Source organism: Mus musculus, chromosome 13 (genome assembly GCF_000001635.26).
Source record: "Mus musculus strain C57BL/6J chromosome 13, GRCm38.p6 C57BL/6J".
NCBI lineage: Eukaryota > Metazoa > Chordata > Mammalia > Rodentia > Muridae > Mus > Mus musculus.
Window position 1 is genome coordinate 23,023,035 of NC_000079.6, and position 11,303 is coordinate 23,034,337.

General features: G+C 40.4%; 1 pseudogene; it reads left to right on the forward strand.

Annotated features, from left to right (window-relative positions):
* Window positions 217–512, forward strand: Vmn1r-ps125 (vomeronasal 1 receptor, pseudogene 125; annotated as a pseudogene).

An 11,303-nucleotide genomic window follows, 5' to 3' on the forward strand; every position in this document is an offset into this window, starting at 1 on the left:
ACACAGTCTCCTGCTGCCTGCAAATCAAGATGTAGGATTCCCATCTTCTTATTTAGGACCTTGTTTGCCTTTATGCTGCCATGCTTCTAGCCTTAAAGATAATGAACTAAACCTCTGAAACTCTAAGCCATCCCAAATTAAATGTTGTCTTCCACAAGAATTGCTCTGTTCATGGAGTATCTTCATAGAAATAAAACCCAAATGCACACAATGTTCATGGCTCTCCATCTGTTTAAGCATCACAAGTGTGTCCTCTACCTTCACAGCTCCAGGATTGCAAACAAATCCCCTCCAAAAATCAGAGCTACATGGAGTATTCTCATTCTTATGGCCTGATTCCTTTTCTTCTATTGGGTGGCTTTCATTTTCTTCTTCTACACAGATTTCACAAGGACCCATGATTTTATTTTGCTAAGTATTAAAACATTTTTAGAACTTGGTTATGCTGGTTTCAGACCTATGTTTTAAATGACAGAGATATTTATGCTCCTAATGTCTTGCTTGCTCAATAGGAAGTATAGAAATTACATAGCACATCTATACTCTATGAGCTAAATGTATAGACATTACAAACTGCCTCCCCATTATAAATATTACAAGTGGAAGCATAATGTTTTCTATGCTGCATACATACATGGTAGTCACTACATAGCACAGGCTGACCTTGAACTGCCTCTCTATCCCTAATTACAGGCATTCCCCCAAGAAGTTACCATTTGCCTAAATGTTTTAATGTACACAACATTAAAGTAAATATTATAATAAGAGATTCCATTTTCTTAAGAAGTCTCACTACATTAATCATCTTAAAACTGATTTGAAGTTTCTAGACAGGTGAATAGTGCATTCTTACCATATTGCTGTTCTAGCATCCCTATCATGTGACCCTTAGCTTCTCGGTATCACTTTGGAAAAATACTGGAGATAAGGCTTCTGTCAGAAGTAAGTATTTCTTTTCCTCCTCCCCACAAAGACCAAATAAGAAAATAAGATAGGATAGGTAGAAGTGAGGAGATGACCCTTATTTGAGCTGAGTTTAGAGCGCAAACTAGAGATGACAGTGAAACAAGTGAAATCCCTAGAACAAGACACATCTGGTCAATAATTGTGTGACATACTTCAGTTCAAAAACTGCTAGGAAAAATTGTGTTAATGCAAGAGGATAATTATAGCAGGTTAGCATTTAAAATACCACTACAAGAAGCTCTGGAAAACAGGCTCTCTCAAATGATGCCATCAAGATTCAGGAGACTATGCTCTTACCCAGGATCTCATGGACACATTGATGTGTTAAAATCCTGATGACAGATTGCTTGTACCTTTTCTTGGGGTCACTCACTATGGCCTGTACCGAACATCCCTGTTTGCTAGGCCTGCTTTTCCTCTGAATGCCTTATTGCATCTTCCATGATGCTGCACAGGTACAGATGTTGAGCTGACATCAAAGAGGCAAAAGTTTCAAAGGAGTACAAGGGATGATCATGAAGGAACCCAGGTGGCATGACCATTCCATGCAGCTGGTCATTGGGAGCCTTGTGATCTGTACAGCCTCAAACCCAAGAGGTCTTCAAGAGTCCATAAACCATCCCAATTATGGATCCACTTCAGTCAATGCAGGGAGGTTCCCCTCTGTTCTGAGCTGGGTAAGTGCCACCTGTCACAGGACAAGAAGTGTTGGGAGCCGGCCTGCGGCTCACATGGACTGGGTACACCTGAGTGGCAGGTGGGGGCTGAAAGACAGAAACTAGGCAGTAAAGAGAAAAATGGATGCCAAGTCCAGGTTCCTGATCAAGGCTCAAATGTTTAATAGCAAACTGTGCTTATAAAGTGGGGGGAGGCCCATCCCCCACTAATCCATTCTTGGAGCCTGAACCAGCTGCAGGTGACTATGTGCAAGATAGGGTGTAGTCTCCACAATATCTCAGTGGCCTCTCAGCAGGTAGCAGTGTCTTGGAGGAGCAGTGGCAGGTGGCAGAACAATAGAGCCATCTAGGTCAGAAGAATAGAGCCATCTAGGTCACCCTAGGTAATCTGCTTCTTAGTGGCAGCAAGGTCAAAGTTTGGATCAGCCAGTTTCAGGCTGGGGGAGGTTACAAAGAAGGAGGCTCAAGTTATACCCACAGCTCTTAAACTGTTTCTGAGATCCAGTCTGCCCTATCTCATCTCAGCTCTGTAGCAGAAACCTAGTATTATCTCTATTTCCTTTCTTGCCCCATCCACAAGGGATCACAAACACCTTCTCCTCTAATCTTCCTTCCCCCAACTCATCCCAGTAGCCCAACACCCAACACCGGAAGACATTTCCTGTGAACACACTACCTGTGAAGGGCAGGTAAACAGGTAACACACATCCATTGCACTCTCCAAAAATACAGAGAAGAAACTGAAACCAATTAACAAAATACAAAGATAACTCCAGAAATCAGTACCTAGAACTATAGTCATCCCAATCCCAGACACCTAGACACCAGTGTGAAAATACAATTGATAATATCCATGGCAATATGTCTCCACTAGAGCCTATGTCTCCTACCACAGCAGATACTGAGTATCCTAACATATCTAAAGCACAAGGAAAAGAACTTAAAGCACCTATATGAAGATGATGGAGATGCATAAAGAGATATGGAAGAATCCAAGAAAACATAAAAAAAAAAAGTTGCAGGAAGCAAGTAAACAAAATGCAAGAATCCAGGGAAAAAAACAAACAAAGGAAGGAAGTGAATAAAAGTGTTCCAGATCTGAAAATACAAATAAAACTCAATAAAGAAAGAACAAACTCAGAGAACTCTCCAAATGAAAAATTTAGAAATTTGAACAAGAAGTGCAGAGGAAAGGTTCACCAATGGAATATAAGACATGGAAGAGAGAATCTCAGGCATCAAAGATACAATAGAAGAAATGAATACAATGGTTAAAGAAAATGTTACATTAAAAAAGCTCATGACAGGAAACATTCAGGAAATCTAGGACACCAGGAAAATAACTACACCTAAGAATAATAGGAATAGAGGAAGGAGAAGAATCCCAGCTCAAAGGTCCAGAAAATATTTTCAAAAAATCATAGAAGTAAAATTTTCCTAACCTAAAGATGGAGAAGCCTATTACAGTACAAGAAGCATACAAACAATCAAATAAGTTGCACTCAAAAAGAACATCCCCTCTACACATAATAATCAAAACAATAAAAATACAGAAGAAAAAATATTAGAAGATGCAAGGGAAAAAGAGCAAGTAGCATATAAAGGCAGACCTATTAGAATTACACATGAGTTCTGAAAGAGTAAAACATAAAAACAAAATTCTAGGCCTTTAGGCCAAGCTTGGGAATGTTGCCTTTGTGACTCAATGCTCCAAGGTATGCTAATCATAAAACAGATAGCAACATCCCTCCACCCACCCACTTCCTGGGTTCAAGGAATATTCATTCAAATAAAGTCACCCTGACCATTGCTGGAACCTGCTATGCAAAGGTGCTATTGTTAGGGGCCCTTAGAAACTGTCTTGAGAAATAACCCTCACAATTACCAAGTATTCCTCATGACTCTTGTGAGTTTGCACTTCCTTGTGACTCTTAACTGGTATTTTTGGTATTTTCCAACAACGCCCTTCCCACCTCCTTGAGTTGTGGTTTCTTCCTTTAAATACCCACTTATCCATCTACTCGGGGCGCCAAGGTCCTCTACCCCTGCGTGGTTTATGACCGTGGGCCCGAGAGCGCTCTTGAATAAAAATCCTCTTGCAGTTTGCAGCAAGACCGTTTCTTGTGGGTGATTTTGGGGTGTCGCCTCTCCTGAGTCAGAACGTGGGGGAGTCTTCACGTTGTGGGTCTTTCAGTTCCTAATGGAGATTCTAAGAGCCAGAAGGACTTGGATAGATGTACTGCACACTCTCAGAAACCACAGATACCTGCCCATATTACTTTGCCTTGCAAAAGTTTCAGTCACTGTAGATGGAGAAAACAAGACATTCCACAATAATGTAAAATTTACACCATATCTATCTTCAAATCCAACCCTATAGAAGGTATTAAGAGGAAAACTATAACCAAAGGAGATTAACTACACCCACAAAACCACAGGAAGTAATGATATCGAACCACCAACATAAAAAGAAGGGAAACACACACAAACATACTACCATCACAAGACTCATTGGCCATTGATATCTGTCAATATCAATAGTCTCAATTCTTCAATAAAAAGACACAAACTAACACAATGGATGAAAAAAAGCAGGACCCATCCTTCTGCTGCATCCATCAAACTTACCTCATCAACAAGGACAGATAGTCCCTCAGAGTAAAAGATTGGGGAAAGATATTCCTAATAAATGGACTTAAGAACACCAAGCTGCTGTATCTATTTTAATATCTAAAAAAATAGAATTTAACCTAAAATTTATCAGAAGTGATGGGGAAGGATAGTTCATATTAATCAAAGGAAGAAATCACCAAGACAATGTTTCAATTCTTAACATCAATGACTAATATCAAGTGTGACTACTTTTGTAAAAGAAACCCTCCTATAGATTACATCACACATTGACCCTACACATATGCCATGGTAGACTTCAGTATCCCCCTCTTGCCAATGAACCATTCATTCAGACACAAACTAAACAAAGAAATGTTGGAGCTAACATGTTATTTTACAGAATGAACTTAGAAGATATTGACAGAATATTTCACCCAAACACAAAAGATATACCTTCTTCTCAGCACCTCATAGGAAGTTCTCTAAAATTGACTATATATTGGAACACAAAGCAAGTCTCAACAAATACCAGAAAATTGAAATGATCCCCTGCATCCTGCCAAACCACCACAGATTAAAGCTTGGTAGCAAAATCAACAGTAACAACAAAAAGCTTACAAACTCACAGAAGTTAATCAACAGAATGAAAAATGGGACAAGACAGAAATAAGAAAAATTAAAGACTTTCCAGAATTTAACAAAAATGTATGCATAGCATATTCAAATTTATGGAGTACAATGAAAGTGATATTACTAGGAAAATTCATAGCACTAAGTGCATACATATTAAAATTTTAAGAGATTTCATACTAGAAATTTAACAGCATACCTGAAATCTCAAAAGAAAGAAAGAGAGAGAGAGAAAGAGAGAGAGAGAAAGAGAGAGAGAGAGAGAGAGAGAGAGAGAGAAAGAAAGAAAGAAAGAAAGAAAGAAAGAAAGAAAGAAAGAAAGAAAGAAAGAAAGAAAGAAAGAAAGGGAAAGGAAGGAAGGAAGGAAGGAAGGAAGGAAGGAAGGAAGGAAGGAAGGAAGGAAGGAAGGAAGGAAGGAAGGAAGGAAGGAAGGGAAAGAAAAGCTCAATGATCATCCCTGGTCTGCCGTGCTCCAGCTGCAGCACTTGCAAGATTGTGCCAGTATCTCACCTGCTCACCTGGTCAGCACAGTAGACTGGTGTCCTGGTACAGGTGAGCCAGCCCCCAGTAAGTGACCTTTGGAGAGCTGATCCTTAGTGCATGATAAAAGGTGAAGTGGCCCTATTTCTCACCTGGACAAAGCAAGAGAGCTGACCCTGGTGGAAGAGGCACAGGAGAGCTGGCAGCCTGAAAAACCCAAGACCAGATCTAGAGCTTTGAGTGACTTACACCAATATCTACACTGTCTATGAACTACAGAAGCACATTTAGGTGCTGGTCATGCAGATCCAAAACTGCAAGGATCCAAATCTATGACATGGGGCAACAACAAGAATCCTGAGAGGAGTACTCAGGAAGAGCTAGTGTTGATAGTGTAGCAAAAGCCAGAGGCCAGGAACCAGATCAATGACTTATTGAAATGAATGCTTGCAAGTAAAACTGTCTGGGTAACACAGACCCAGAAAGATAAATATGGGATTTATTCCTTATAAGTAAAACAGTCAAGCTATACCCTGTAGACTTAGTGAGGAGAGGAAAGGAGATGGATCTAGGAAGGACACATGGATCTCTCTGGGTGGGGCAAAGTCAATAGATTTTATGGGGGTGAGGGCTGGAGAGATGGCTTGGAGATTAAGAGCTCCCTGGCAGAGGCCCTGAGTTCAATTCCCAGAACCAGAATGGTGGCTCATAACTATAATGGCATCTAATACCCTCTTCTGGTGTGCAGGTATATAGGCAGGTAGAGCATTCCTTACATAATAAATAAATCTTTAAAACAGAACAGATTCATAAATGAACTGGGGACATGAGGTGACAGGAACAAGGGGGTGAGGTTGAAGGGGAAGTAAGGGGTAGGAAGAGAGTATGGGGAGAGATGGCTGGAATTGGAGAGTATTTTGGAGGTGCAAATCCAGAGCAGTGGTAACATCCTGGGATCTATGAAGATAATCCTAATGAGGACTTCTAGCAACGGGGAATATGAACTGTGAGCTGGCCATCTCTTGTATCCAGGTGAGGTTTCTAGTAGTCAGAATGCAGTGGTGAGAATGCATTCAGTTCGGTTGTTTGCCAAAGGTGTTCTGCAAAAATATGCCCCCACCCCCAAACCAAGCATTTGCTAAAAAATGGGTAGCCCTCTGAAAACTGAAATCAGGGCCCCATTAGCAATGACAGCACCCATACAACTCACTGAACATGGAGGGACTGAGCTGGTACCTACATAGAGCCTTCATCCCTACTTCTAAAATGTTTGATGTGGGAAGGTACTCTTTCAGCCCTCACGAAGAGAAACATGGATCCCAACTCAACCGTAAAACCTTTGACTTAGAATCTGTCCTATCAGAAAATAGCCCAGGACAATGGTGACACAGAACTTATGGGACTAGTCAACCAATGTAGATGTTACTTAAGGTCCCACTCCAGCAGAAGGAACCCATTCCCAAAACTGTAACTAAGAACTAGAGACTAGACAGCTCACAGACCTAAGGTAAAACCAAACACTACTAGTCTTCAAAATATACAGTTCAATAAAATGACTCCTAATGATATTCTTCTATGCTCATAGATCAGTGTGTTATCGAGCCTTCATTAAAGAGGCTTCCTCTGGCAGCAGATAGAACAGATGTAGAGCTCCACAGTCAAAAACTAAGCAGAAAGGGAGTCTACCTGGGAGGAAATCACTCCCCTCAGGGCACTGGGGATCTTTTGGAAGAGGAGGCAGAAAGACTGTAAGAGCTAGAGAGGAAGGGGAATATTCGGAGAAAAAGGACCGCTGAATCAACCACGTGAGGTACATATTAGCCAAAAGAGGCTGAAGTAGCAAGTACAGAACCACAATGAGTGTCCACAGGTCCTCTGGAGACTCAGGAAGCTCAGTACACAGAACTTGGTTAGTTGCTCATTTTCTCACCTCACATCCTTCCTCTCAAAATAGTTAAACCCTAATTAAGCTGGAATAATTTCTGAGCAAAACAGATGCTGTAACTGAGGGAGAGAGGGAAGCTGTACTTCAGGGACTGAGGCTCTGCAGTGGCCTCCCTTCCCCCTGACACTGTGACAACATGAAACCTGAAGTCTGCAGTACCTGATGACAGCCAAGAGCCCCACAGATCCAGACAGTACAAATATGACCTGGCAAGTGTCACCTTCCCAGAGCTGCTCCAGAGGCTGTTTGTGCCACAGAGGTCCAGGTGAGTACATGGAGGTAAGTAAGACCTTAGATGCCCTCAGCTGTGCCATGGAGAGATGCATTAAAGTGGAAGTCTCTCTCTGGTTAAGATGGGGAGTAGTTGAGAGGCTCTGTGAGCCTTGGGTCCTCCATTTTCCTTCTGACCCTGACAAAACTGATCCCTGGGACCAGAAAGATTAAAGGAAACAAGTTACGGGAGGTACAGAAATGAAACAGAAATGCTGAGGCATCAATATCCATCCTCAGTCTGGAGTCAGGACAGAGCTCCAGGTGGATCTTTCCCTAAGGTTATGTCCTTACCATTTTTTATTTTATTTTATTTTATTTTATTTTATTTTATTTTATTTTATAGCAAGTAGAAAAGTGGTTTTTTGGTTTTTGTTTTTGTTTTGTTTATTTCAATTTTTATTAGATATTTCCTTCATTTACATTTCAAATGCTATCCTGAAAGTTCCCTATACCCTCCATCCCCCCCCCCCGCCCTGCTCCCCTACCCACCCACTCCCACTTCTTGGCCCTGGCATTCCCCTGTACTGGGCAAATAATGTTTGCAAGACCAAGGGGCCTCACTTCCCAATGATGGCCTACTAGGCCATCTTCTGTTACATATACAGGTAGAGACACAAGCCCTGGGGGTACTGGTTAGTTCATAGTGTTATTCCACCTATAGGGTTGCAGACCCCTTCAGCTCCTTGGGTACCTTCTCTAGTATATCCTTACTATTTTTAAAAGAATCAGTAAGACACAAAAGATCTTTTGATATCTATCAAAAATTTGAGACAAGCATAATGATAAACTCCTCTAAAATCTACACAAAAGAAACTGAAGCCAGATAATTGTTGAATGCTGGCCTGATTTACACAGGGAGATTCTGTCTCAAAATAAGAAAACAAGAGAAAAACAAACCAAAATTCTCATATTTTAGGCTTCATGCTTGCTAGTATTGTGACTCCAACAGTGTCACTAGTTTTTTTTGTTTTTGTTTTTTGTTTTTGTTTTTTTGCTTTTCATGTATTTCCATGCTTTATATACATACTGACATATGTTTTCTTTAGAGTAACATTGAATTCCTTATTTGAAACTTTTCCTTCTGTATCCATCCTAATATTCTTTGGATTTCATCACATACTGCTATGTATACTTGTCAGTTTAGTTACTGCATACCTGTGGGTGTGTATACAGATAAATCACTAGAGTAACAGTTAACGCTACTGTATTGATAAGTCCTGCTGTAAGGATCCAGGCTGTGAACAAACTGCATCCTGAAACAGCTCATCTCACTGCTAAGCAGCACACAAGCAATACAGTCTTTGCTTTTGTTTGTTCTTTTTGGAAAACCAGAGTGGATGATTGTAACCTTCCCAAGACTTGTGAATTAGACACAGATAGCATATAACCCATCTATCTAAACACAAGGCCAGCCCATCTTTTAGTACTTCCCATTATGAGTTAGGGTGAGTTGAGAGCAGGGTTGTTTACAGGTTCCTATCACTAACTGAATACTTCATTTTTATGTTAAATCTGTTAATGTTGCTGATGTCCTTGGTATTAATGTCCAGAGCATTATTCACTGTGTTCAGATATTTAGGATGATGTGATTTGCTGTAGAGGAGCAGATGAAAGGCAATAACTGAGATTTAGAGTCATGAAGCCACCTGGACAAAAACCTAGGGGAAAAACCAGGTTCACACATACCAAGTGTGCAATCACCAGGGTATAGACATTTAAATAATCTTGTGAGCTTGACAGGAAGGAAAGCAAGGAACAGAGGCATTCCAAGTACTCAGAACACACAAACCCATGGAGACACTGAGGCAATCCAGATTGCTCTTATTCTAAGAAAGGTGCCCAAAACTTGCTAAAATTATCCAAGGTATGAGAATGGAGCTCCGCAACATGAATAATAACATATTGCTGATGTCTAAGACATACTGCTGATCTCTAAGTTCTGGAATCAGCTTGGACTAATGTAGATCAAAGCAGCCTGCCTGACAAACAGATTGGAAAAGAAACAGGAGGAGAAGCAGGCTGTAAAGCAAACTGACAACTGCTGCTTACAAGGCCCCACAGAGGCAAATGCCCACCATGACCTTTTAGAGGGGAGTGTCCCTGCCCACAGTGGTATGCACCAACCTACTGTGCTGCATGCAGCCATACTAAGGACTCATAACTCATACACTCATTTACGCATCTCATGGCAGCAGCTAACACCTCATCAATCCCCTTCTGCTGGGTCCTACCCTGATGGATTGTTCAATTTTCCTGACATAGAGGACTGCCTTAAAAAGTAACCAGTAATCATTTATATGGAGTGAACTCACAAAATTGCCAATATAAAAAATTTTAAATATTAAAACAGAAATACAAGATACAAACTTAGTAGCCAAACACAAATCTAGACATTGTTGTGCTAATCAAGATGCAGATAAGAAAGAGATGTAGAACAAAGGAGGAGAGATGTGAAAGGTAAAGTAACTAAATGTGAGAGATGCTGCAGGTGTTGAGCAGCAGGGTTTCCCAGTGTCTGTGTGTGATGTGGGGAAAGAGGACAGGTACAGCATGAGTCTCAGGCTTTGGAAATTGGGTGGAGAAATATGAAGGAACACAATGAGAAACAGAAAGAAATTTTGTTTAGGGAAACATGAAGTTCATTTCAACTATGCTGAGAGTTAACAAGGAGAATGCATAAATGCAAACAGACACACACAAACTTGAACATGTCAGTTTTACTAGTGTAGAGCTATCAAATTAAAACCTCTTAGAAATTCTGCTGTAAATAGGAGGAAAAAGATTCAGAAACACAAACCAAAACATGTACCCCAGACTTCCCTCTAGACACTGGAACAAGCTAGAGGACTAGTCTTTCCTCAGCACAGAGGGAAAACCCAGTCTTAAGAATTTCTTCCTATCTACAGACTTCAATGTCATTCATCCAGGTCTTTCAGCCTGAAGGGGTCTAGACAGTAGAAAAGTCCTAAGGACTTCACTGAGCCTCAACACTGCAAATAGACAGAAGAAAGAAGGAAAGAAAGAAAGAAAGAAAGAAAGAAAGGAAGGAAGGAAGGAAGGAAGGAAGGAAGGAAGGAAGGAAGAAAGAAAGAAAGAAAGAAAGAAAGAAAGAAAGAAAGAAAGAAAGAAAGAAAGAAAGAAAGAAAGAGGTCTTTATGGTCCCCTACAGAGAGAATAAACTACAGAAGCTGAGCTTTCCCCAACTGCTAGTGCTCATGTCCCCTCATGCATTATAAGCCAAGGACAGATGCTGTCTCTTTTCCTGCTCAGTGCCCTCCCCTGTTAAACAAGCTTTTAGAAGGAGGCATTGAAGTACAAGAATAGAAGCAATAGAGAGAGAGAGAGAAATCATTTATGGCAATAAGAAAATAAATTGCTATTTTAAAATACCCTGAAGTGTTTAGATTAATGAATGATGAGGTAATCAGTTCAATTGAGGATGTGCTGCACACATGTAATGCAAACAGGTTATGAAAGATATCCTAAAGGTCACTGCTTTTCTGGTTCTAATTATGTTATGTATTTTTTGTTTGTTTGTTTTTGTGACAGTTAAGTACATAAAATAAATTTAATCCTAGAAGTATAAAATTAAAAATAAATAAATAAATAAAATCTCTTTTAAATTTTACATATCAACCAGTTACCAAACACCTGTCAGGACACATTAACCCAGAGTCCACAGAAAGAGAGGCAGGAGTTTCTAAGACCTCATCTGCAAC